Source organism: Cibotium barometz, chromosome 44 (assembly GCF_041138505.1).
Source record: "Cibotium barometz isolate CiBa-2024 chromosome 44, ASM4113850v1, whole genome shotgun sequence".
Classification (NCBI taxonomy): Eukaryota; Viridiplantae; Streptophyta; class Polypodiopsida; order Cyatheales; family Cibotiaceae; genus Cibotium; species Cibotium barometz.
Genome location: NC_141089.1, coordinates 330311 through 356778, shown reverse-complemented (window position 1 = coordinate 356778; position 26468 = coordinate 330311).

The window sequence follows — 26468 nt, the reverse complement described above, 5'->3', positions numbered from 1 at the left end:
CTTCTATTTTCACAAATAGTTCCACTTCAGCAATGTTCCTAGATTTCTTCTTCAATGGCTTCAAAGTTCTCATTTGCTTCCTTTCTACATGACTTAACCACATGACTAGGCTTGTCATAATAGAAACCCTTTGTCTTTGATTTCTTCTTTTTTTTAGAAGCATTGGGGTTACCAAGCCCAATGGCTTCAAAGTTCTCATTTGCTTCCTTTCTACATGACTTAACCACATGACTAGGCTTGTCATAATAGAAACCCTTTGTCTTTGATTTCTTCTTTTTTTTAGAAGCATTGGGGTTACCAAGCCCTTCCCCTTGCCTTTCTTTGCATTATGGAGAGATTGTAGCATCACCACCACCTATGGCTTTAAAAACCATATCCTCCTCCACCAATTGTTACAGAGGACCAAGGTACATGGAGATTTGAATATTCTACAAATTGATTAATAAAGAAAATAAACCATAGACACCAAAGTATAACTCAAGAGCATAAAAATCAAAGAACACAAGATTGGGTGCAATCCTCCTCCTCCCCAGACACGTGTGGCTCCTCTCCCACACGTGGTATTTAAATCATATTTCATAAATTAAGCCCTTGGAGCCATAAATAGCATAGATTTTCTAAAATTGGGATTTTACAAAATTGAACCATACTCCAATGCTTTTAAAGTATCGTATCGAAAATAAATGTTGCCCAACATATGTACAATGGGCCAAACCATATAAAATTAATTATTTTGCACACGTGCACGGCTAGATAATTCTGTCCAATGTCCACCTTCGTTGTCCCAAACTTATGATCTATACTCAAAGACAATCCACAATGTTAGATCATAATTACTTTGGATCCACTCACAAAAATAATAACGCGACAAGTGGTAGACATTATCTAGATTCACTCTCGATTATTCACTACTATGTGAAACATAATTAATTTGATTCACTCACAATGTCTTCACACACATTGCACGCGTTATAGAGTTGATCAAATTCACTCACAATCAAACTCGCACATTAACACCACACATCTCATCCTAAACTCAAATGTGTCACAGAGTTGATCAGATTCACTCATAATCAAACTCGCACATTAACACCACACGTCTCACCCCCCCCCTAAACTCAAACGTGTCACACAGTTGATCAGATTCACTCACAATCAAACTCGCACATTAACACCACACGTCTCACATGTGTTACCGTTGATCAGATTCACTCACAATCAACTTAGCTTAGGCACATCTCACACGTGTTAACATTGATTAGATTCACTCACAAAATCAACTTAGCTTAGGCACGTCTCATGCGTGTTATCGTTGATCGGATTCACTCACCCAATCAACTTAGCTTGGACACCCAAGATATTCTTTTCACTTGTTGGGTCACCAAACAATTAATAAATTAATTACCATAACACCAATATCGTGTCAAACTCCTCAAAACTAAGAGGTAGGTTGCACACTTGCTATGTGTTTAATGAGGTCACCAAATCTACATACTTTGGAGGCAACACTCTAATGCATCTTCATGCTAGTTCTTCATTGGTCTTAGTGATCCTCCCCACTGTTGTCATTTGATTTAATAGATTCTTTATCCACAAGATGAACTACTATGTTGCTTTTCTTACTCCTCATCTCATATTGGTTCTTAATAACTTTCCATGCAAGTTTAGACAAAATGGTAGTACCGTGGTCATCACCAAATCAATGATGCCGGTGACGATGGTATATAGTGTATCAATGATGCCGGTGACGATGGTATATAGCGTATCTGTATTACTTCACCTCCATGCCAAAGCAAGAGCATGATATGGTGGTATGGTCTGTAGTGGATCTTTTGGATATAGAGTACAACTAGACTTTTCATCATCAGCCCTTGTTGTGGTTTCCTACCATTCATATGAAGCAAGAATAGACCTAATCTTGAACTTTCAATAGTGTAATTTATCCTCCAGGGGGGGTCACTCATAAATATGTAAGCGTAACACGCGAGTTCAACATAAGGGGTTTTTCAACTCTCTTTTTTATACAATTTTTACATACAAAAGGGTACCATTTAAAGGAGGTATTCACAGATTGAATAAACAAAGGGTGTGATTTATTCATGAAAAATTCACAAATAAGGGGTTTTAAAAATAGGCCTTGAATGTATGTGATATACAGAGGGTTTACATATAGTGAACCCCCCGAGAATTTATCCTATCCAACTTTCCATCACCAAATCATGGAGGACAAGCTCAAGGGGGCTTCATTATTTTTAGGTTGGGCTATCACTTTGAATATTTACCTTTAAATGGCAAATTGCCAAAACAAGTTTGCCTAGATCCTGTGCTCTGATACTATGTTAAAAAACATAATAGAAAAAGTAGGATTAACCCAATACAAAGCACTCAGTTGTAGAAAGAAGTGAAAAGTAAATGATATTGCAAACTTTAATTACAAACTGATATGTGCTCAAGATAAGGAGCTTTGATGGTGGCAATCTAGATAGACTCTAGGTAGAGGACGTCTCTTACTAATAAGAATGCTTGAAGACAATGAACTTGATTATAAAATAAGGCTACCAAATTAGTTTATATATAATACCCACAATCCACATGGATGTATATTGGCCACGTTGGCATGACTTGTCCAAAACGACTAACCAATCATATCATCAGAAGAACAAGATGGTGATTCTCAATTCCTCTTTTTGATTCATTGAAGTGACATTCATCATTTGAATATGCCTACGATGAAGTCTCTTTTTGTGGTGGCAGGATTCGTGTCAGATGTTGTTGAGTTGGACCTATTCTTGCATGCTTCTTTCCATGTGATTTTTATGTTTATATATTTATTTAAGTGCTCTTATGAAGTAGATATACATGAAGTATAAGAATTGAGTCTCGTAGACTCTTATTGAGCTACTACTTTCTGTTGTGTCAACTTGCAAGGCTAATATAGATATCTTCATTAAGGATTGGAGATCATTGATTTGTGAATATGGTAGTGTCGTTTGGAGAGGTTTGCAATTTGAAGGAAAATAAGGCGATGGGTTGTTGTACCATTGACCAGGCTTTCGCCCACCATGCCCCCCCATCTGGAGATATACCAAGAAAGTTTTTGATGGCTCATTGAACAACTACTACATTAACTTAGCCAAAATAATAGTAAGCTATAAGCTTAACAAAAATGGAATGGCTATTTAAGATCGTTGGGAGTTGTTTGCGATATTCTACCACTTATAGGTAGGCCATATGTGTGACTCCCTTATGTTTGTGTTTTTTTTTTTGGGTTACTGCCTTGCGAGTAACAGGTTCTTGTGGTGGTTACTCTCCTTTTTGAGAGAATAGGTTCTTATGTCTGCTTTGTAGCTTCTACACTTACACTTCACATCTAGAGGGGTGAAAAGAGCATTGTTAGTTTGTCTTTGATGCACTCATAAGTCTCCGTTGCCGAAGTGGGAATTGAATCTTGAACTTTTGGTGAAAGTGTTGTCGAGGCGGTAGGTACAGCTTTTGGTTGGTTGCCATTGGTGGGTTTGAATGAACCCTAAAGCACTTGTGTATTTATTGAGTGATTGGCTTGGTGTTGTTTGGGTTTCCATTCTTTTCAAACTTTAGGTGTTGTTTGGGTTTCCATTCTTTTCGAACTTTAGGTGTTGTTGTCGGTGGTGAGGCTTTCTTCACTTTGTTCAATTTTGGAAACCATATGAAGGTATAACCTTCATAATTCCCTTTTTCCTGAAGCATGTGCACAGGCACCCATCTTTGATGAACATTATACATTAGGAAAAATTTGGACTCAAAAAGGGGCCTTGTAAGAGATCCCTTGGGATGGTGATGTGGACAAAGCAAGCCAATAAACCCACATATAATATTGGAGGGTACGTGCGTCATTTTTGAGTTCTTTATTCCATTAACTGACATGTAGGGTGTTTTTTAATTCAAAACAATGCCTCTTAAGTATAGTTTTTTATTCCCACTATGGTGCCTTATTTTATTGAAAAAAGACACCACTCTCTTTCCTCATTACACTTTTGAATGTAACAAAGTCAACTTTGCTTACCAAACTTGAACCGAACTTCGTCCCTGCAACCCATCATCTTGCATTGTCTCCCTCATTGTCTTCCCGACTCCACAACCACAACCACTCCAAATCCAAATTGTTTTGAGCGAGAGATTTTTGATTTTCTTTTCTTCTCAAGGCGGCAAGTTTTGAAAAAGGATGGAAAAGTATTTGTTCTTCATGCGCCATACCTGCTTGTGCATGAATAACAATCCCAATTCTTACCTTTTTCAAGTGAGGGTTGTGCTTACAAGTACTCTGTACATTTTGGTTCATCCAGGATACCAACAAGTTTGTTTGATGGACAAGGAGGTATTATTTAGTGATGTTGTCTTTTGGTTTTAATGAAGCAATCTTCTTCACGGGAGATAAGTGTAATATCTTTGGTTTCTTTTGGTTAAAGTGTGAGTTCATGATGCTTTTTGGTGTTGTTAAAGCACAGAACAATGCAATGGAACCTGTGAAGCAAAAGAAGAAAAAGGTGGACATCCACTTCAAAGTAGAAGCCGATTATGCTCCCTGCTGTAAGAGAAATTGGTCTAGGCCAGCATGCGAAGCCGATTATGCTCCCTGCTGTAAGAGAAATTGGTCTAGGCCAGCATGCGAAGCCCACATAACTGAGCTTCGAAATGAAGGAAAGAAAAATATGGACCTATGGTTGAATGGTAGTATTTACCCACCAGATCCAACCTCCTCTCAATCTCCATCATTCTTTGGGTTGACAAGTTTCTTCAAGTTTGTGTGTGAGGGTGAAAATGGATTGCTTGGATATTGCAAAAGACTATTTGGCCAATGTCAAAGTATCTTTGAAAGACATTTGAGTGTGATAGAGATGCCAGAATAAAAATGCTTGAAGGTGCGAATTTTTACTTGGCATCGATCACAACAGCTTTTTAAGCTTCAAACGAGGACAAAGCAAAAGTTTGTGCTGGGTTACAAAAAGAGTTTGATCATTTGCAGCAGACTATTTGTAAGATACAGGACACTATTAAAGAGAAGAATGAAATTTTGGCAGTTCGAGAAATCAACAATTTCACATTGGAGAGTGAGAATGCACACCTTCGAAAACAACTTGAAAAGTTCAACAAAAAATTATAATATTTGAAAGACACGCCATTGGGTGCTCGATTACGCAAGAGACAGATCAAACCATTGGAAGAACTCAATGTTGGAGGTGGCCAATGGAAGCGTCGTGTAAAAGCTTGCAGGTATTGGGATCTATAATTTCTTTGAGCTTAAATTTCTTTGAGCACTCACTTTTCATTTTCATCTTTAGTTCCTTTTTTGGAGATGGGGGATTGGGTGTAGGGGTGGTATAGTTAGATGAATGATGGACTGAAATAGCTATCGTTGTTGCTTCAGGATGGTCACAGATGTTGTGGGTCCAAAAGAGCAAGATTATGATATATTTGGCAAAGTTTTGACAAAAGACATGGTGGAGTCAAAAATACAGCATCCTAAGTTTGCAAGACTTCGATCAGACATAGCAAAGCAATCCTTGCAGGAGGTGAGTGAAGCATTCACTCCTGCAGATGCACAAGGTATATGTGACATGGCTGGTATAAGCACAAAGTCTTACACGATGTTGTTTAATAAAGTTAAAGAGGGTTTCAATTGTAAGCTTGGAAAAAAAACAGTAATTCCCATTCCAAAACCATTTCACGTGAACAAAGCTCAAAATATTCTCAACTTGGGAATGGTCGAACTTGTTGGAGAGCCTTGTCATGTGTCTAGTACATTGACAGTGACTAAAAAGAGCAGGGAACAGAAAATCATAGAGCTTACAGAGTTCAACAATTTCATTATGGACGTTCGGAAATTACAAATGGCTATGTTGAAATTTTATGGATGTTCGAAAATTACAAATGGCTATGGTGAAATTTCATTATGGATGTTCAAAAATTACAAATGGCTATGGTGAAATTTTATGACATCAGTGTACATGAGTGCAATGGAAGGCTGAAATTTGTTTTAAAACTTGATGAGAGTGAGGTGATCAAAGGACAGAAGCTGGAAAGGGTTAGCATAGAGCTTTGGATGCAAGTATCAGTAATGCTAATGAGAAGCACTTTAGTGTACAATCCGAAAATGAGATTTGGTGGCTGGCTGCATTTGAGGTGACGTGCTATCCATTTTTAAAAAAAGAATATTATGTTGCTATCCTCTTGTTATGATGTTGTAGAAAATTTAACTGTTGTTGTTAACAGGTTCCAACAGAGACCCATGAAATTCTAAAGTGGTACTTCAACTAGACTGAGCTTCCTTCCACTATCCAACAGCAAAAGCTTTATGTAGAAGGATATGGTGAATATGAGGTTGAATGATGGCACCTGGCTGCAGATCTTAAAACCTTGAAATGCATGTTTGGTATTTCCCAAGGAGCAATGGCCAAGTATCCTTGCCTGTATTGCATGACCGAACGAGGTGTCTCCAAAGGAGGAAAAGAGAGAGAATGGAAATGCCTAAATGCAATCAGTAATAGGCATGAAGCCCCGAATCGTGATGCTCCAGGAGTGGATCCTAATTGGGATCCAATTCTTCCTATCCCTTTGATCAGAGTTCATATTCATGTTTTGCATGCGCTGGTTAGAATAATTGAGAAACTAGTCTACATGTGTTGAAATATACAAGTGAATAGGGTGTGTGTGGGAACAAGCTCTTGGATAGAGGCTGTAAAAGAGGAGATGTAATTGTGAAAGAACCTGTGAAAAGGTTAGAAGAATCTACTGGGAGAGAATAATGGGTAGCATGAGGGAATTTAGGAGTGTGGAGTTATTCTGGGAGATAATCAGGGAAAAGAGAAGAGGTGGAGAGAATCAGGCAAGAGGTGGAGATATTCTGGGAGTGAATCATGGAGAAATCAATGGGATTTGATGCTTGATGTAAACTCTATAAATTGAGACATAGCCCTAATGAGAATTTTGCTGGTTTTTGAGTATCCATGCCTACATTAATCTATTTGTTAATTACCTACTAATTACGTCTTAATCATTTACTAATCACTTTATTAATCATTTACTAATTATTTTGTTAATTACCCACTAATTACGTCTTAATCATTTACTAATCACTTTGTTAATCATGTTGATTCTAGTGTATGATCCACCATAGCTCATCATTTTGCTCAAATTTCAACATGGTATCAGAGCCATGCCTAGAATCAATTAGGTTTATGAGCCCATTAGTTAATTAATCAGGATTAGTAGATAATTAACAAAAAAATCAATTTTTAGTGAGTTTTTCATCTTCCCCTTCACCCCCAGCCAGTGGAGGATCTCTAGCACCTGGCACACTCACAATTAGGACACAAGCTTCTAGCATGTCATAGCTTACATCTTTGGCTACAAGCCTATCAAAAAATCGCAGCAAACCGCCGGCGCTATGAGGAGAAATCGACGTTTTTTCTAGCGCAGGTTTTTCTGACAGTTTTGCAGATCTTGTGCTCATCAAGTCAACTTGCTTCAATTCCTCCTAGCCCAAGGGGTAATCAAGCATGCTCTACAAGCTGGTGAAGACAGAATTGAGTTTCATCAAGTCTACAGTGAGATTCAAGCTCTTCATCAAATCTGCAGGTGACTTTGGTAAAACAGAGATTAAGCTTTCAATATTTGGTCAAATCTTGTGTTTCTTGGCTTAATCCTCTACTAGACTCATTGCTATTGATGCCTTTGAAAGAATTTGAGCTCCTTTGAAGTGGAAGGCACCAGATCTGGACTCCTCGCATACTCTGTTTTCTGCACACAAACCAGAGTATTAATTTGCTAATCAGTGATTAATCAGTGCTAATCACTGTATTTTGGTGCAATTGAGGGTTCAAATTAACCATTAGGTATCTGATACAGATCCCTAAAGCTTCAGATTGTAAATCGGAGTTGGTTTGATACTCCAACCATCCCGTACAAATTGGTTACCCTTAATTTAGTGTAATTTCTGGTGATTTTATGCTGATAAAATTGTTGTAATCATCTATTAAACACCAGATTGAGTTGTAAAAGGGTAGACACTGCCCTTGAATCTTGAATTTGGATCAAGAGGTAAGACCCCCTTCACATCACCATGAGTTCAGCACAGGAAATAGCCAAATTTAATGGGGAACAGTTTTATACATGGCAGACAAAAACCATGTATTTGCTGATGAGGAAAAATCTGTGGGGATTAGTTGAAGGGAGAGATGAATGCCCAGAGAGAGGGGAAAATGAGTGGAAGAGTAGAAATGAAAAAGCATTGGGGCTTATTGCACTCAGTTTAAATGATGAGATCATTCATCATATCACAGGGATACAGTGGGCAAAAGATGCATGGGATGAACTCAATAAATTATTTGGTACACAAGCAAAAAATTCCAAGATAAATCTATTAATGCAATTCTACAAATTGGACATGAAGGAAAGTGAACCTTTAATCACACACTTGAACAAATATAACAGCTGGCAGCTATTGGCAAAAAGGTAGAAGATGATGAAGCATTAGCTGTACTTTTGAAGAGTGTGGACAAAGGAGATTATGAAAACATTGTAGCAACACTAAAGAATGTACCTGAACTGAAGATACATGAGATAGAAGCAGCTCTACTGGAGCAAGAGAGCAGAGGCAAAGAGAAGAAAGATCTCGACTCAACAGCAGGAGAGGAAAAAGCATTCTTCACCCGAGGAGGATTCTCTCGAGGACGAGGACGAGGAAGAGGCAGAGTAGGAGGGAGGACCTTCACTTGCCACAAATGTGGAAAGCTAGGACACATGGCGAGAGACTGCTACAGCAAACCCAGTGAAGAAGGAACGACATCGGCAAACTTCATGGAGGCTCCAAGAGAAGTGGAGTCGGATCATCTTTTCTGAGAGAGAGAGAGAGAGAGAGAGACCCCACAACCCAATGTAACCTGCCCCAATAAAGTAAAACCACCTCTGAGCCACCGATGATGTAGGCCAAGTGGTAGATGTATGTGTGAGCACTTTAGTCAAGGTCGCGGGCACTTATAGTAGCCTTGGACACATAGAGAGAGAGTGTGTCAAGGACTATGGAGTTTAGGGACTTGAGGCACTGGTCGCGGACTGTCAAGTAAGAAAGAAACTTGATACAGGGTCCAGGTGTACTGAGATAACTTGAGGGGAGGAGTAGACACTGGTCGTGGACTACCAAGTAAGGGGAGGCAAACTTGGTATAGGGTCTAGGTGTACTAGGAGTATTCACTTGAGGGGAGGTGTTAAAATATACAAGTGAATAGGGTGTGTGTGGGAACAAGCTCTTGGATAGAGGCTGTAAAAGAGGAGATGTAATTGTGAAAGAACCTGTGAAAAGGTTAGAAGAATCTACTGGGAGAGAATAATGGGTAGCATGAGGGAATTTAGGAGTGTGGAGTTATTCTGGGAGATAATCAGGGAAAAGAGAAGAGGTGGAGAGAATCAGGCAAGAGGTGGAGATATTCTGGGAGTGAATCATGGAGAAATCAATGGGATTTGATGCTTGATGTAAACTCTATAAATTGAGGCATAGCCCTAATGAGAATTTTGCTGGTTTTTGAGTATCCATGCCTACATTAATCTATTTGCACTAATTACGTCTTAATCATTTACTAATCACTTTGTTAATCATGTTGATTCTAGTGTATGATCCACCATAGCTCATCATTTTGCTCAAATTTCAATAACATGTACATCGAATTTTCATCATTTTGCTCAAATTTCAATAACATGTACATCGAATTTTCATGGAATATGAAACCAGCATTAGAGAGTGAAAGAACTATTAAAAAAATAGAGCAAGTGCTTTCAGATGTAGGTTTACATTGTGGTCAAGTGAGAAGGACTTGAGAAGATCAGGGAAGACCGAAAATGTGGTCAAGTGAAGATTGAGAAGGACTTGAGAAGATCAGGAAAGACCGAAAATGTTCCTAGCAAACCATGTTTTGGAGGTGCAAAAGCCAGAAAGTTCTTATCTAATCATACCCAGAGAGGTCATTTGGGTACAGATTTTGAGGTGTGGAGGAAGCTTCATGCAGCTGTACCTGATCGAGGCTCTTCAGGACAAGCAAGGGTGGCAAAGGCCAAAGCGTGGTTGGCACTTGATCGCCTAGCACCTTTGTTGCAAAAAGCAAGGTTTGAAGATGGGGATGTATAGAAATTTGAGGCAGTTGTGACAGAGTTCTACACTAGCTATGAAAAGGCATGGGGTGCGACAAACTTGACACAATACATGGTTATTACTTGAAAACCTACAGCTTTGAGTTTTTTTTGTTGTTCAAAAAATATTGTACGATACTAAATGTCTTGTTGTTGTTGAGCATTTGTAGCACATTTTGCATGCACATGGAACCTTTTTTGCAGAAGAGTTTGGAAGCCTTGGGATTTGGTCTACCCAAGGCATGGAAAGATCTCATTGGCAAGCACGTTGTGCCTATCAAAGGGCCACTCAAAGGGCCACTCAACATGGAGGAGGAATGAAGAAAAGTAATCCCATGAAGCAACTATGTCAATGGTGGTATAGGCGGATTCAAGTGAGGGCTCGTGTGAAGATCAAACAGTCTGAATCAGCTGTGTCATGTGCAATAAGAAAGATGTAGGCTGAACGGAGACAATCAATATATGTCTCCTCACAGGGAAAGCAGAATCATGTTGAATGGCTAAGACAACGACAAAGACAGGGCAGAGTGTGGAAGAAAATTGATCATTGAAATACATATTATAAAACAATGATGTAACTATGAAAGATTTTAAAAGAACAAGATCTTTCATCTATGTCCCATATAAATGTTTTCAATATATATACATTTCATAGTTTTTAATGGTAAGCAAGAAGAGTATTGAGAAATATGAAGAAACTTCTTAGCAACTGGAACAATCTAAATCTGTTAATCTGGAGCAGAGACTTTTTTGATGAAGTTTCTGCACATCATCTTCTTCATCCTCTATCAATGGCACAACAGGGACCTTTGGCCTTGCTGTTCTAAGAAGATGCTTCTTCCCGCAATCACTCAACAGATTAGGATCTGTGATTCCACATGCCAACCCGTAAGCAGCATATGTTAAATAATATTTACATCTCAACGAATATACTCTAGGTCCCTCTCCAAAAATTCGAACAGCTGCTTACCGCTCCAGAAGTATTGCCTTGTTTGCATTCAGCCTTAAGTGATAGCCACCTAAATACCTGGATAGAGTCTTTATCGCCATCAGAGGAAAACTTGCATTTTCCTTGGAGAAGCTAGCGTGAAATATCACAATTTGAGAGAATTTTAGGCGATGTATATATGTTCCTAGTGTCGAATCATGGCCCAATCCCGCCATACGTTAGTCAAGGACCTCTTCTCGCATTATGGTGAATCGATTCACCATAATGCGAGGAGGAATATTGTGCTTCCTATGGGACCTTTGCTCGCGTTATGGTGAATTGATTCATCGCAACATGATGACTTTTTCATCCTTTGGCGCCGCCTCTTACGTTATGATGAATTACATCTATAGTAGTTACAGGAGGTATTGCTATATTACAGGTTGCATACAGAAGTTGTCTATTTGCAGATTATTTGATTACTGAAGGAAAACATGTCTGACAAAATTAATCAGATTATTAGTGTGAGAAGCTAGATAAGAATAACTTCCATGCTTGGAAGTTCAGAATGACCAATTTCCTAATGGGTAAAGGATTTTGGGGTTATGTAGAAGGAGACAATGAGGAGCCTTCAGAGTTATCTGAGGAGAATGCCACTCCTACAGATATAAAGGCATTTAAGGATTGGAATCAGGGTGCAAGAAAAGTTATGTACTGGCTTTTAATTAGTGTCACCAACACTATGATACGACACATATAGGATGCAAACACTCTAGCAGTTGCATGATGGCAGAATATAGGATGACCAATTTCCTAATGGGTAAAGGTAACCCCAAGGATTTTGGGGTTATGTAGAAGGAGACAATGAGGAGCCTTCAGAGTTATCTGAGGAGAATGCCACTCCTACAGATATAAAGGCATTTAAGGATTGGAATCAGGGTGCAAGAAAAGTTATGTACTGGCTTTTAATTAGTGTCACCAACACTATGATACGACACATATAGGATGCAAACACTCTAGCAGTTGCATGATGGCAGAATCTGGTTCAGATGTTCCAGACTAACACAAAGGCAAGGAAGTTCCAGTTAAAGCAAGATTTGCATACTGTGGAAAAGAAAAGCATGTCCATCAATGAATATGCCTTAAAGATAAAGGGCATTGTTGAATCCCTTGGTTCTATCAATGTATTAGTGGAGGAGGATGATTTGGTGAGTGTTGGTCGTCGTCTGAATGGGCTTGGCAAAGAGTACAAGCCATTCGCTATTCAAGATCTCCATTGTAGTTAGGGAGAATATTCCCAACTTTTGGGATGGTGACTCTAGTGGCTTTGAGCAGAGCCTTGACGAGGAGCTTGGCATTCCGTCTGTGGTTACTCCTGGTGTAAGGAGAACCAAAGCTATTTTGAAAACTCCTGGCAGACACAGTGATCCAGGTGTACGCAGATCTACGAGGGTTAGATACTCTATTGACAGGTTGAGATATGATGGATATACAGCCCATCATTATGCTTACATGGTAGGAGGTTGAGCCTACTTGCTTTGAGCAGGCAATTGGAAATAAGAAATGGGAAGATGCCATGGATGAGGAGACGGCAGCATTGGATGTAAATGCAACATGGGAGTTAGTGCCTTTGCCTAAGGAAAAGAAGGCAATTGGATGTAAGTGGGTGTATAAAGTCAAGCACAATGCTGATGGTTCAGTGAGCAGGTACAAGGCAAGATTGGTTGCCAAAAGGGCTATGCGCATACTTATGGCATAGACTATGAGGAGACATTCAGCCGGGTTTGCAAGAATGGCAACCATGAGAGCTTTCATTGCTATGGCTACAACGAAGGGTTGGTCTTTACATCAAATGGATGTGAAGAATGCTTTCTTGCATGGTGATTTGCAAGAAGAAGTGTACATGATGCAGCCACCAGGTTATGAGAGTGATGCACATCCAGATTTTGTGTGCAAGTTATGCAAAGTCTTGTATGGCTTGAAGCAGGCACCTAGAGCATGGCTAAACAAGATTGGGGAGTATCTTGTTACCGTTGGATTTCAAATATCCAATGTAAATTTTTCACTATATATGAAAAAGATAGACACAGGGATCATGCTATTAGTCATCTATGTGGATGACTTGATTATCACTAGTGATAATGATGCATACATATATGATGTCAGGATGCTTTTGAAGGAGAAGTTTGAGATATAGAATTTGGGTGTCTTGGACATAGAGGTGGTGAGCTGCGGTATGTCTTGGACATAGAGGTGGTGAGTTGCGGTATGTCTTGGACATAGAGGTGGTGAGATCACATCATGGAATTTTGCTATTGCAGAGGCAGCATGTCTTGGACATGTTGTCCAAGTATGGTATGACAGGCTATAAGCCTATTTCAGTGCCATTGGAGCAGAACACAAAGCTTTCCCGCAAATACAGGTGAGCTTTTGGAGGACCCCACTACATACAGACTTGAGCTATGATGTTGGACTTGTGAGTCACTTTATGCAAGCCCCTAGGAAGCCACACTTGGATGCGGCTAGATGGATCCTCAGGTACATAAAGTCCACAATTGAATATGGACTTTTCTATGAGGCTAGTATAAAGATACAGTTGCATGGGTACACAGATTTTAATTGGACTGGTAGTATTACAGACCGAAGATCTACCAGTGGTTTTATGTTCTTATTTAGGAGTGCTACTATGAGTTGGAGCATTAAGAAGCAACCAATAGTTGCCTTGTCGAGTACAGAGACAGAGTACAGGGGTGCTGTGATATGGTATCTTGTGAGGTCGCTTGGTTTCAGAAGCTACGACATGGGAGAGCCCGAGCAGCTGTCATATATTGTGAGACAACATGAGCAGCATACCATGTATATCATGCTAGAATGAAGCACATTGAGGGTGCATTATCACTTTGTGAGGAAGAAGGTTCTAGAGCAGGAGATGTAAATCTGGTATATGTCAGCACACAGAGGATCAGGTGGCGGACATCTTCATGAAGGCATTGGGCACAGACAAGCTCCACAGGTTTAGGAGCTTACTTGGAGTGCAGTGTGTGGAGTTGATCTCGAGGGGGAGTGTTGAGATATCAAGCTCAACTAGTGCTACGGTGGACATTGATGACCCGCATGGGCACACAGAGGATCAGGTGGTGGACATCTTCATGAAGGCATTGGGTTTAGGAGCTTACTTGGAGTGCAGTGTGTGGAGTTGATCTCGAGGTGGAGTGTTGAGATATCAAGCTCAACTAGTGCTACGGTGGACATTGATGACCCGCCTGGGCACACAGAGGATCAGGTGGCGGACATCTTCATGAAGGCATTGGGCACAGACAAGCTCCACAGGTTTAGGAGCTTACTTGGAGTGCAGTGTGTGGAGTTGATCTCGAGGGGGAGTGTTGAGATATCAAGCTCAACTAGTGCTACGGTGGACATTGATGACCCGCATGGGTGTGATAGTTTTCGCATCTACACTCCTAGCATGGTTGGTGAGATTATGGGTGATATGCGACCAGTGGGATGACAGGCTGTGCGACAACCATTTTGGATTACTAGAGACTGGCATAGTTATAGCGTCAGCTCATTTAGTCGGGTGGTTCAAATTATGGACTGACCCTTGTATGCTGTAGTAGTTGAGTATTAACCCATATAGTGTCTATTCTTATCTTTATGTTATGTTGGTTGAGTAGAGAAGAAGAAGATAGAAGAAAATTCAACTATCCATCTCTCTCTTGTGTCTTGCTCTCTCTTGTGTGTGTGTTTGCTTGCTAGGGTTTGAAGCTCTCCCTCTCCCCCACATTCTCTTTAATAAAATGGGTTAGGATATACATGAGCAAAAACCTAGAAAGCCCATTCAACATTAACGAAGTTGGCCTCTTGGGAGGCCTCAACATCTTTCAGGGGTTCTTCTTCTTCTTAATTCTCTTCTACGAGGTTGGCACACATATTTTTCTTCGTGTAGTAGTCTTTCTCATAATGACTTGGTTTGCCATAGAAGTGGCATTCGCTATTGTTCTTGGCTTTAAAAGTCACTTTTGATGATGATCCCTTAAATGCCTTCTTGGTGTAGAGGGCTCCATTCATAATGTAGTCTCCACATCTTTGCTTTATCTTTCTCTCTTCCTCTAGAAGAGAAGCTTCAATCCCCATAAGATTTGGTGAAGACAAATTGGTGAGAGTTGTAACTACACTACCATAATCTTCTTTAGTAGAACTACAATGTTAATTACTTGCAACTTGGGTTGTTAAAATTTTCATATAAGTTAAATGTGCAGCAGGAAGAGAGTATCCTTAGTTCACTTTTTAGTTCAAAGAACTTGATGAGGAGTCTAATTTTAGAGCTCTTTCCTTGGGAACCAAAGAGTTTGGCTAACTCTTCCCAAGATTTAAATGAAGTCTCTTTCCCATCAATGTAATGAATATAATTGTCATTTAACCCCAATGCTATGATGGCAAATGCTTTCTCATCTTTTGCTAGCCATATAATTGTCACTTAACCCCAATGTTATGGTGGCAAGTGCCTTCTCATCTTTTGCTAGCCATATAGCCTCAGCATCTCTCGTTGAGGGTTTCTTTTCCTTGCCATTGGCAGTGTTCTACAAACCTTTCTTCATTAATGAGAACTTTATCTTCATTTTCCACGTGTGAAAGTTATTTCCTTCAAGTTTATCTATCATAATTTGAGTAGCCCAGTTAGGGCAGGTCTTACCTTTGAAAAACTAGTGTCTAATCCCTTCTACAAAGTGATTTTTTAAAAAACGTAATCCACTAGAAGCTACCCTCACCATATATATGCAGTTATGACATAAAATTTTTGATAATCCAAATCCCTTAGCATATGCAAAATAATATGGTTTCTAAAGTTATTGCCGTGGATTTTGTTTTCTTGATTTTTGTTCTTGGCCTTGAGGTGATTTTTGTTGGTTGACTCACATGAGGAGGTCACTGTAGAGATAAACCCTATATTGATGGTGTTGGAAAACATTTGTTGATGATGAAGTGGATACCCAAGGTATGCATGGAGCCCATGATCACACTCCTCTTACACACCATGAGAACATGCCCTTAATATAAAGGCTTTAAACTTTAATTCAAGGATTTTAATCCTTATCCTCATATTTATAGAGGTGGTGATGTGGCCTTGAAGTTGACAAAACTAATAGCTCTAGAAGTGCACAGATCAAAAGGTAGTGATGTGGAAGGTTATTATGCAAAACCATCACAAGAAAGTGTCGTGTCAAATAATGTGCTACTGGCTGGACTTGTCTCACAATTGCCTTTTGCTTCTTACAATAGGGCGGCTGAGAGCAAGCGAAAGGCTCTACTACCAAATGAGAGCATTCTATGGTGGATTAAACATAAGGATAAGCATGGTGGATTATGCTTAATAGAACATATAATAAAAGGATCAATACTAATCACATGTAATTAGCATTTTATGGTGGATTAAATACAAGGATTAGCATGCTGGATTAAAGCTTAACAAAACATATAACAAAGGGGATTAAGACTAATCACATTGAATTAGCATAACGACAACATAATGATATTATATGAGAGTGATTCACTTGCATTAGATGAGTGCCTCTTAAATAGGCAAGAGTACAACACGTTAAGTCTCTCTAATCCATGATTAGGTGTGGAATAAAGTACCTACAATCTCTAATCCATGATTAGGTGTGGAATAAAGTACCTACAATCTCTAATCCATGATTAGGTGTGGAATAAAGTACCTACAATCTCTAATCCATGATTAAGTCTCTCTAATCCATGATTAGGTGTGGAATAAAGTACCTACAATCTCTAATCCATGATTAAGTCTCTCTAATCCATGATTAGGTGTGGAATAAAGTACCTACAATCTCTCGTCTAATGTAGCACCATAAAGTGATCCATCATAAATTACCTACAATCTATCCTCTAGTAGTACCATAAAGTGATCCACCATCTCCTATAATCAGGCCCTGAATCTCTCAACCTACAAGATGCTCCACAAGTTGCTTTCATCTTACTAGATTTTCTTATTATTATTCCCTGGTGATATTAGATTTTAACCTTTGAACCAAGTGACCCTTAGGTTTATCTCTAATCTATCATTCCCACTAAAATCAATTTGTCCAATAGCATTAGCAAATCGAGCTAGAGGGGGCCCATGTAGTCAAGGTATGACTCAATTTTGAGAAACCACACTTGGGATCTTATGGATCATTCTGCAAAATAGAATTAAGTGGGTTTGGAAGGCCAAATACAAGTCTTATACTACATTGGATAATTGAAAGAAAGAAACTTTTACATTAGCCATAGATTAGGGAAAGCTTGAGAGATTAGGAATATGAAAAGTAAAGTGTAATGAACTTGGCTTAGGGAAAGCTTGAGAGATTAGGAATATGAAAAGTAAAGTGTAATGAATATCCAAAGGTATATCAAAGATCAATAGGTGTCAAAAGGTACAATAATCCTAGAGCACATGCCTTTTATAGTCCCCGAGGCCCATGTGCCTAACCCCACATGTAAATGATCCTAAGCTCAGGTGCCTAGGCCCATCCCATGTGCATGTAAGAACACTTCTAACATGATTTCATCCTCGAAATATAAGGGTGGTCATGCATGAAAATACACATACAAGAGGCTATAAAAAAAAACCAAAAATCGAACATATAGCCCTTATACTTCCAAGTGTGGAAATGAAGATCACGATGACATAGACAGTGTAGAGGCCTACCAGATTGAATGGAAAGTCGAAGAGTTTCATGATCAAGGACATAGATCTCGTGCCACCCAGGTCGAAAGGGTAGGTCATATCTCCCTACACCACGAGTGTGCGAAAGAGTCGCAAGATCAAGGACATAGATCTCGTGCCACCCGGGTTGAAAGGGTAGGTCATATCTCCCCACACCACAAGTGTGCAACCACCTAGATCAAATGTGAAGTAATGCTACTCCACTATCAAAAGGTGATCTCTGATGATTCCTAGATTGAATGGAAAGGTCAGTGGACTTCCATCAATGATAAGGCTAGCTAGATAAGTTCCCACTTGGATCAAAAGGAAATCAAAAGGAAATCAAAGGCACTCTGAATCAAAGATAGTGGTCCCGTGATGATCTGGTGCGAATGGAGAGGCTAAGAAACCGGCTAAGAAACCACTGTGGATGGCAAAACTAGGCATGCACCCTCTAGGATCAAATGGATAGGTAAGGTACACATCATAGATCCTGGATATCAATGTCGTGGTAGCACGAGGGTTGAAGGGAAAGCTCGTAAGCTTGTCCACACGACGATGGTACTTTTTCTTCCATGTCTCCAATTCTATTCTAAGTTGCTTATTTTGAGCTTACAACTCCTTTTCCTTGCTGGTGTCTGCTCCGTTGGGCCCTGCCTCCTTGTCTCCTTGGCTATGGGCAACAGTCTTCAGGGCTCTTATAATGTCGGCTCTTATCAACTTTCCTACTTTCGAATTTTGGGATCCTACATCTAGATTTTCATCTTGCTTGTGGAAAGGAAGTATCTGCCTGCTGTGCAGGTAGGTGTGGGGGGTTGCTTTGCTGCATGGCTTGGATTTCCCATTGTTCCATCTTTATCTGCTTTCAGCTCGTAGACTTTCGAAAACTCCTCGGCATCTAGCACTGCTAGTTGGGCTTTTGCCTTGACTAGTTCCACTTTGCCTCTATCTGCCTTGGCCTGCACCTCTCTTATGATTTTGATGTGCTATTCTCTAATCAAGAGGATCTTGCCCTCATCCCTAGCTTAGATTTCCTTGGCCATGTCCATCTCTTCCTTCAGCTACCTATTGGTCTCCTCGTTCCTAGATAGAGCTCATTTTATCATTGCCATTTCTCTTTTTGTCTCTTCTTCCTCTTTCTAGAGCCTCAGCAGAGCTGTCTCTGCATTTCTTCCATCTTGCCTACTTCTCTCCTCATTTTTTCTTAACTCCTCATGTGATGCTTCTCATGGCCTAGATGATTCCATCATGTTTCCTGACCACCACTGCTTGCAGCTTGGTGATATCCTTTCGTCCATCTGCTATACACCTTTGTAATAAGTAATTGAGGCATCTCTACACCCACAAAGGACTCTAGAAAATTTGATGGACAAGGTGCAGGGAGCTCAGCTTGTGCTTCCACTTGCAGGGGTTGCACTTGTCCAAGTTGTAGGTGTTCTGTGTCTGCAGCCTCCTGCTATTCTTGTTTTAGGATGCAAGGATTCTGAAGCTGATGTTTCCTGTTGCTCTTTCGGCTTTTGTGTAAGTATTGATTTGCCAATATCGATGAAGTCCTTATTTAACTTCTTGTTGCTTTTCTCTTTTATCGTCTTTCCTTTCTTCTTTTCCCCAAACTCAAAGATTCTCTTCTTTCTAGACATTGGCTATCCAAAGCTCCCTTCCTGCTGGGATCTTGCCTCTGTCTCCTCCCTGCACCCTGCGTCTTCTTTTTTGCTTGCCTCCTCCTTTCATCTCTCCTCCTCCTTTGTAGCTCCTGGTTGTGCTTTAAAGAGTGCTATTAGGTAGGGGCTGATCTTTGTCTTCGTGTTTGGGTGGGTGACCTTCCTGATCTAGTCTTTTAGGTTATTGTAAAGCACCTTCACCTAAGCCACCTTCGTCCCTACCTCCGCTACCTTTACCAATCCAAAAGCTTTCATGGACATGCAATACAGCTTGTGGGCGAGATTGATCATCTCGACCACAAAGCGCATATGCTTCTACCTATCCTCATCTAGAGTTTCTGTAATTTTGAATTCTTTGGCCTTACCTTCCAACGGGCTGAACTGCATGATCAAGTCTTCTTTGTTGGCTAGCTTGATCTCTCCTTCTCCTTTAGTCTCGGTAGTTTGAAGACATCTTCCATATACATAAGATTGAACACCCTTTTCTCCCCCGCGTGATAGTGTTGGACTTCTTCAGCTACTCCAATGGCTTCGTAACCTTGTAATTTTGTTGTACCTCCTCCCAAGGCATCTTAGTGAACTCCTTTAGCCCCATCCTCTCCAGCCATTCGGAATGCCTATCCACCTCCTTGTATATAGTGGAGGATAGAGGCTCGAATTCCAACACCATGGTTCCTATTTCAGGAATGCAGGGGGGCTAAGCATGAGAAGGCCAGAAAAGCAAAGTTTAGCAGATAGTGAGTCAAGCGTGCACAGAGAATTTTTGAAACGTGATTTGGAAACTAGGCTTTTGATGGAGGAGAAGCATTCAACCGTTTTTTGCACCTTCCTTGAGGGTGGCCATAACTGCTTCATATTCTTATGATTGTCCCAAATCCTCCTCTCTATCTGACCATTAACGCTATGCACACTATTTACAAGGTTATTAGACGGGCCATGAATATGTGATGGTGACGTGAGGAGTTCCTTTTCACGCTCATGCACCCCTTTTTTGGCAGTAACCTCAACTTTCCCACCTGCTCCATGTTGCCCCACCACCTGGCTCCTTAGTATCTGTACATACCATTACCATATTTACACATAGGGAGTCTAATTTTGGGCTATTTTCTTTACCATTTTTAATTTCTTTAGAATCATATCTTGCTTCTTGTTCCTGGCTAGACTTATATTCTGGTTCATGAATCATCTCTGAATCAAGATTTTGATTCCCTTCTGGATACATTTTCCCTTCATCTAGCGTCTTTCCATATGATAGGGCTTCGGTCTATACCCAGTTAACTTCCTGAGTTTTTCACGATCCAGACTCACTAGCTCAAAAGTTCATGTCCCCAGCTTTCTAACAATCCTGTATGGGCCCATCCATCTCATTTTCAATTTTCCTAGGTGGGGTCCCATTCTTGATGTGAACAGCAGGACATCATCTCTTTCCTTCGAAGACCTTGAACTTTGTGTTCCTGTCTGCTTGTAGATTTCTTCTCCTTTGCACAATTTTTGTTGTCCAAGAGCTGTGCAATCTCTTTTCATCCAGATTTAAGAGTTGTTTAATCATGTGTACCTTTGATTCTTCTGGAGAGAGCCTTTTAGCCCATTGCTATCCTGAGACTTTATGTCAGGAACTCCATGGGCACTACTGCATGGGCACTACTGCTTCCAGCCCATACACCATCCTGAAGGGTGTAAGTCCTATTACATTCTTATAAGTCATCCGAAATGCCCATAATGCCAAGTGTAGCTTTTTGTCCCAGTCGTTCCCATTCTCATTTACTGTCTTCACATCAGGATTCCCTTGAGGATCTTATTGGTGGACTCTGTTTGCTCATTGGCTTGTGGGTAGTAGAGTGTCGACTTCTTATGTATTATCATGTGCTGCTCTGTCAGTTTTCTAACCACTTCATTGATGAAGTGGATCTCTTGGTCACTAACTATCTCTATAGGGCATCCAAACCTTGTCATTATGGTTTCATAAAGAAACTTTGCTATGGATACACCTTGCAACCTCTAAGGGCATTGGCCTCTACCCATTTTGTGCAAGAATCAGTGGCCACCAAGATGTACTTGTTTCATGTCCCTTGAGGAGCTAGTTTGAATGGGCCGAGAAAGTCCAGACCACCCACTTCTAGAATGGGCCGAGAAAGTCCAGACCACCCACTTCTAGAATGGCTCAAGTGAGAGGACTAGGTTATAAGGCATTCTCCCTACATCACTTGGTTACCCCAGCCTCTAGCACATGTCACACTCTTTTGTGAACTTATGCACAACTTTTAAAGAAGTTTGCCACCATAGACTTGCCTAGAACACCTTCCATCTTGTGATGACCTCTCCGAAAAAATGCCCAACCCCTTATACCTTGATGCACTTTTTCTAACACATCCTGTTGCTCATGCTCGGGGACACATCTCCTCAAAATTTGGTCGATGCCCATCTTGTAGAGTTGCTTAACCACCACCATGAATGGCTTGCTTCTTCAAAGAGTCAACTTCTTTCTTTGATCTCTAGACATATACTCCAGAAAGGACAAGTCAAATAAGAATCATAGCATTTCATCATACCACCTGGGTCTCTCTCCCTCTGTGAGGAAATGCTACGCATCTGGGAAATCATCTTCCACCCCTTTTGGTTCCTCTCTTGTTTTCAGTCTTGACAGGAAGCCTGCCTACATGCTTGTTCTTGGGGGTGTGACTTATGTTGAACTCAAATTCCTGCAACAACAAGAGCATCCATCTGGCCAACTTTCCTACCAGGTTTGGTTTGTTTATTAGATACAGGAGAGCTTTATGATCTACATGAAATTCAAACATCTTACCCCAGCAAGTAGTGCCTAAACTTTTTGATGGAGTAGATCATTCCCAGTGACTGCTTCTCTATGGTGGAGTAGGTCTTTTTCCAACATGGACAACCTCCATGAGAGCATTGCCACAATGGCTACATCTGAGGCATTGGCAAACACATGGAATATCGGGTTCTAGTTAGGCTGTTGGAGGATGAGAGATGCCGACAGTATCATCTTGAGATTCCAGAATGCCTCTTGACAGCATGTGGACCACCAAACGTATTCTGCCGTCAAACTGTACAAGGGAACTACCACATTTTCCATGAACCTCATGAATCTACTATACCACTTGATTAGCCCCAGTAATCTTGCAAGCTCTTTAGCATTTTTGGGTGTTGCAGCTTCACAATGACTACAACCTTGGCCGGATCCACCACAAGCCCTTCTGCAGACACTATATGCCCTAAGAGGGATCCACTAATTATACACAAAGGCATTGGTTGGATTTAAGCTCAGTCTCGCCCTCCTTTACTTTTCTAGGCACATTGTGAGGTGTGTAATGTGTTCACATTGTGAGGTGTGTAATGTGTTCTTCTTTCTTCCCAAACATGCTAAAGTCATCCACAAACACCCTCATGAAGGTGGTCAGATATTCATAGAATATTTCCTAAACCATCCTTGGAATGTAGGAAGATAATTTTTCAGCCCGAATGTCATCACATTGGAGGCAAATTACCCCCTTTCTATTATAAAGGTAGTCTTTTTTTTATCTTCTTGGGCCATTCGCACCTGATTATACCCACTGAATCCATCCAAAAAAGAGCATGTTTCATGCCCTGCTACCTACTACATCTAGCAAGGAATCAATGAACGGCAATGGGAATAGGTCAGATATAGTGGAAACATTCAGCTCTTGCAGTAGTCCATACAGACCCTCAGCTTCCTATTCTTTTTTGGATAGATGAACCCTACCTTTAGTAAATTTTCAATCTCTTCCTTCACCTGTTTGGCATAGTTTGGGTTTATTTTGTATCTACTCTTCCTGATTGGGGTTGCATTCTTGTTCATATTGATTTTATGCTAGTAGAAACTTGGATTAATCCCCTTCGTGTCAAAATAGTTCCAGGCAAATACATCCTTGTAGAAATTAAGCAATTCCAGGAGTCTCCCTCTGAATTCTTGATTCAGCTTGGCACTAATTCTAATTGTCTTGGGATGCTGATCGTCCCCCCTAGATTTACCTCTTCAAGCTCATCTTCTTGAACTTTGATATTCCTTTTTCTGAGCTCGGCCTCTTCCTTATTTAGGGCCACCATGGCTTTTTCCTATTCTGCCTCCTGCAATTCTTCCATGTTATCATAAGTGTCCCTTTCCTCTTCCTGAGTGCTTTCTTCATTCAATATCACTTCAGGATGAGCCACAAGAACCTCTAGATCACACCTTTGTAAAAATCCTTTCTTTGTCCACTTCAAACAGTGATAGCAAATCCGGATTCTCCTTCAAGATCTGGTCTTCTTCATCATCTTCTACCCCTTCTTCATCATCTTCTACCCCTTCTACATAGTTTAGGCCTGTTGCATGCATTGGTCGGCTTGCCGAGTTTAGCCTGTCTCTTGTCCTACAAAAACTGAAATGCAAGTTTTCTTTTTTCCTCTCCTGATCGTGATCTTGTGCATCTCCCAGTTGTGCTTTATCCTTATGCTCCTGAGCCATGGACTTCCTAGGAGCATGGGATATGCACTTGCTATTTCAGTCATCTTGAGAACAATGAACACAACAACAGTGAAGCTACATCCTACTACCTCCTTCTTTCCTCTGATTATTCTCTCTGTCAATAGATCTAGGTGTGCATAAGGCTCTTTGAAGTGGCTCCATAGTTTTCAACCCGTTTGAACATAACCTCAAGGTCCTTTTTTCCTCTCCTGATCGTGATCTTGTGCATCTCCCAGTTGTGCTTTATCCTTATGCTCCTGAGCCATGGACTTCCTAGGAGCATGGGATATGCACTTGCTATTTCAGTCATCTTGAGAACAATGAACACAACAACAGTGAAGCTACATCCTACTACCTCCTTCTTTCCTCTGATTATTCTCTCTGTCAATAGATCTAGGTGTGCATAAGGCTCTTTGAAGTGGCTCCATAGTTTTCAACCCGTTTGAACATAACCTCAAGGTAAACATAACTCCCTAATTCTTATGCCATGTGAGAGTAATGCTAAATGTAATAGACACAGAGTGTGCATATAGACACGATAAGAAAATAAAACAAGATGATAATTCAAGAACTTGAATGGGTAGTTATATACAAAGATGATATGTCATGCGACATATAGTCAGGTAGTTTCTAAAGCATATTTACATTGTGAAGTGAAGTTTTATTTACTAAGGTTAAAGGTAATGTTTAATCTTTGACACATATGCCTACTGAAATTCTGTATAGAATGTTATTGTTAAATTATCCATATTTCAATAGGAGCCTACATGCTACAACAAGTGAGTAATTTAAATCATTAATTACTTCTGAGTAGGCTCATAGAGGTTAATGTAAAATATTTTCAATTATAAAAATTAAATAATTTTGTAATGACTCTCTCATCAATCATCGCCTCCTCTCTCTCTCTCTCTCTCTCTCTCTCTCTCTCTCTCTCTCTCTCTCTCTCTCTCTCTCTCTCTCTCTCTCTCTCTCTCTCTCTCTCTCTCTCTCTCTCTCTCGGGCTCATTTATGTAAGCAACTAGGATGTCATTCTCTAGCATACGAATTTCTTGTTTGCATAGGGAGTCAAGGAGCGCATAGCGCGATGCTGTGGTCTCAATGAGGAAGGTGGCACATAAGAATTAGGGGAAATTTGGACTCAAATTAGGCCTTTTGAGGATTGCTACATATTCTCTCTCTACGAAAATGGGCTCATGATGAATTTTTTACAAATCAACTCAGAAGTAAGTGGAGTTTGGACATTTGGAATCTACTCTTTGTTAAAACCTTTCCAATGATATCAGCATGATGGGAAATTTTGCATATTTAAGAAGTCCCCAAATTTGGTGATGATGTGGCACATTACTTCAAAATTTGGTGATGACGTGCGTTATCACTGAATTGGGAGACTTCTTGAATATCAAAAATTCATTGGAAAGGTCTCTAAGAGTAGATTCCAAATGTTCAAACTCCACTCACTTCTGAGTTGATTTGTAAAAATTTCTATATGAGTCCATTTTTGTATAGAGAGAATGTGTAGCATCCTTAAAGGGCCTACTCTCTCTCTCTCTCTCTCTCTCTCTCTCTCTCTCTCTCTCTCTCTCTCTCTCTCTCTCTCTCTCTCTCTCTCTCTCTCTCTCTCTCTCTCTCCATGCATTGGTCACTGGAGGAAAGGCAAGCATGCACGATGGAGGAGGAGGCACAAGTTTTAGGGTTGAGCAGATTGAGTACAAATTCTAAGCTAAGATCTTAATGTTTTTTATGTAGATATATCTCAGGTAAGGCCTTTAAACACTTCTAAACTTTTGTTACAGCAACTATGTTTCTTTGAATGTGCAAAATAAGGAGGTCCAATCTCAGGTAAGGCCTTTAAACACTTCTAAACTTTTGTTACAGCAACTATGTTTCTTTGATGAATGTGCAAAATAAGGAGGTCCAATCTATACTAAAGAGGTTCTTATAAAAATAAAACATCACCTTAATTCTATTCAAACACAACCTATGTGTGCTATGTGTCATTGTGTGTGAGTACATGCAGTTTTCGTATATGATAAATATCATTAGAGTAAATTCTATATTATTTTACTAGACTTATTTTTGTATAAATATCACTAGAGTAAATTCTATATTATTTTACTAGACTTATTTTCGTATAAATATCACTAGAGTAAATTCTATATTATTTTACTAAACTTATGTTTTTATTTTATAGCACATAACCTATGTGTGTTGTGTCTTAATGTGTGTTGGTACATGTAATTTCTATACATATAAATGCTACTAGATTAAATTCTATATTATTTTACTAGACTTAAATTTTTTAGAATAATCGTAAAGGGAATTCGATTAATTACTATGTCTCGCATTGTGTGAACATAATGTGGCTAGTGTTAGAGGTCGTTTGAGAGTTCTTATAGCAGTGTAAATTGGTCATTAACATTATAAAGCTAGAATTATGGCTCATTTGTAGTCAAAATGTAGAATCCGATACCTTGGGATTGGGGCATCATTTATAGTGAGTTCCAGTGTGGGAGCTCTACCTTGGGATTGGGGCAT